Genomic DNA, 2,382 nt, shown 5'->3' on the forward strand with positions numbered 1-2,382 from the left:
GATGGCTTCTGTGAAAGGGATTTCTACATGAAGTTTTTCTATAACTTTAATAAATTTTTGATACTGTTTATTAATCTGGGTTTGTTTGAGTCTTTTGGGATATGGTATAGGTGGTTTATATGGCGGGGGTGGTACATAAGTTTTATCTTTAGGTTCTTCTCCTTTTTCTCGACCTTCCTGGTTTCCAGATTCCTCTGGTTCCTTTACTTCGTCTGTGGGTTTGGTACATTCCTTAGAAGTTTCGGGTTCACTCAATCTAGGGTTTGGTGGCTCATCATAAGCGTTCCCACTTTGTAGGGTAATTGCATTGGCTTGTCCTCTCGGATTTTGTTGAGGTTGTCCAGGGAATTGTCCTCCAGGTGTAGTCTGAGGGGCTTGGTTTAAAGCTACCTGAGAGATTTGGGTTTCAAGCATCTTGGTATGAGTAACTATTTGGTCAACCTTGGTTCCTAATTAGGTAATCAATTCGTTAACATGAATGTTTTGGTTCATGAACTCCTTGTTTTGTTGGGTTTGAGCGGTGATAAAATTTTCCATAATTTTCTCAAGGCTCGGCTTTGGTGGCACAGGTTGCATAGGTTGATTTGATCTTGGGGCTTGATAACTAAGTCTCGGAGGTGCATTATTTTGGATTGGGTTATTGTTTTTATAGGAGAAGTTCGGGTGATTCCTCCATCCAGGGTTATAGGTATTCGAGTATGGGTTTCCTTGGGTGTAGTTCACTTGCTCAGAGTGGGTTTCATTTAATAGACTGCATTCTGCGGATTGGTGTCCTTTGGTTCCACATATCTCACAATCCGACGAAACTGCGGCTACAGTATTCGGGTTTATGCACATATGCTCGACTTTGAGGGCTAATGCGTCCATTTTAGCTTGCATCATGTCTATAGAGCTTAGTTCATGCACTTCTCCTTGGGCTTCCTTCTTCTCAACTGTCGCTCGTTCGACTCCCCGTGATTGATGGTTTTGAGCCATATCTTCGATAAGGGGACTAGCTTCAGGATAAGGTTTGTTCATCAGAGCACCGCCTGCGGCAGCGTCGATGGTCATCTTTGTGTTATAATGAAGTCCATTATAGAAGGTTTGAATGATTAACCAATTTTCTAAGCCATGATGTGGGCATGCTCGTAATAACTCTTTATATCTCTCCCAAGCTTCGAACAACGATTCTCCTTGGTTTTGGGTAAATCTAGTTATATGGTTTCGAAGAACGGTGGTTTTACTCGGGGGAAAATATCTAGCAAGAAAAACTCTTCTAAGGTTATCCCAGGTCGTAATGGAATTGGGTGGAAGGGAATCTAACCATGATAGGGCTTTATCTTTGAGGGAAAAAGGGAATAATCTTAAACGTATTGCCCCAGGAGAAGCTCCATTGGTTTTAAAAGTGTCTGCTAATTGAAGAAATATTTTTAAATGTTGGTTTGGGTTCTCAGTAGCGAGACCTGCGAATTGTCTTTGTTGCACTAGTTGCAACAGGGATGGTTTAAGTTCAAAATTATTAGCTGGGATGGTTGGGTTTACTATACTAGAACTAGGTTCTTCATTAGATGGTTGAGCGAAGTCCTTAAGAGGTCTTTCGTTTTGGTCTTCGGCCATATCTCTTTTAATTCTATGAAAGAATAAACGTGCGCGAGCGTAACGTTCACGTTCCGCTAGAGGGTATACTAAGCTTAAACTTCCAGTGCTGCGAGTTCTTCGCATTGACCGGCGGGAAATAACCTAAGTCTAAATTATATAACAACAGGAAAATGAAATTTGACGAAATTGTTCCCCGGCAACGGCGCCAAAAACTTGATGCGTGTTTTTCGTAAGTATACGAACGCGTCAGAGTAATATAAAAGATTATCGAATCCACAGAGATCAAGTGTCAATTTATCGTTATCTGTTGTTAAGGTGTTTACCAAAGGCAATCAAAATAGGTGTTTTTGGAGTGTGCAATGAAAAGTAAAGTGTTGAATAAAGATTAATTAATAAAGACAGGGTCGAATGTAATTCACATAATCAATCGATAATCCAAGTACTTGCTAATAGAACTACTTATGGGCAATATTTCCTACTCTGAAAAGAACTAATTTAACAGGAACTGTTGCTTTCGCGTATTCAGAACCGAGTTGTACTCCCTAATCAAACCCTCTTATTGTCACTTATAAAAAGGTGCGCATTGCGTTAGAGTAGTAAACCTATTTTTAAGAAATATAGTATCTTGACTAAGTTGAAAAGTATTATAACCTGGATTTCTTAACCAAAAGAGGTTCTCACGAACCAGACTCTAAACTTATAAGCGCGTCCGAAAATAGTTTTAAAATCTCTTTTCTTCTTAAGTTAAAAACTCCTAATGAACTAAACAAAGCGCTTTCGCTGTTTTTGAAATAGTTAAAAACA

At 39.4% G+C, this 2,382-nt stretch overlaps 1 non-coding gene across 1 annotated transcript; it reads left to right on the forward strand.

Moving 5' to 3' along the window:
* The first annotated feature begins 1,105 nt into the window (after positions 1 to 1,105).
* Positions 1,106 to 1,212, forward strand: LOC127088425 (small nucleolar RNA R71). Its single transcript, XR_007790262.1, has one exon. It is a non-coding gene; the product is annotated as a small nucleolar RNA R71 (small nucleolar RNA).
* The last annotated feature ends 1,170 nt before the right edge of the window (positions 1,213 to 2,382 follow it).

Source organism: Lathyrus oleraceus, chromosome 5 (assembly GCF_024323335.1).
Source record: "Lathyrus oleraceus cultivar Zhongwan6 chromosome 5, CAAS_Psat_ZW6_1.0, whole genome shotgun sequence".
Taxonomy (NCBI): Eukaryota; Viridiplantae; Streptophyta; class Magnoliopsida; order Fabales; family Fabaceae; genus Lathyrus; species Lathyrus oleraceus.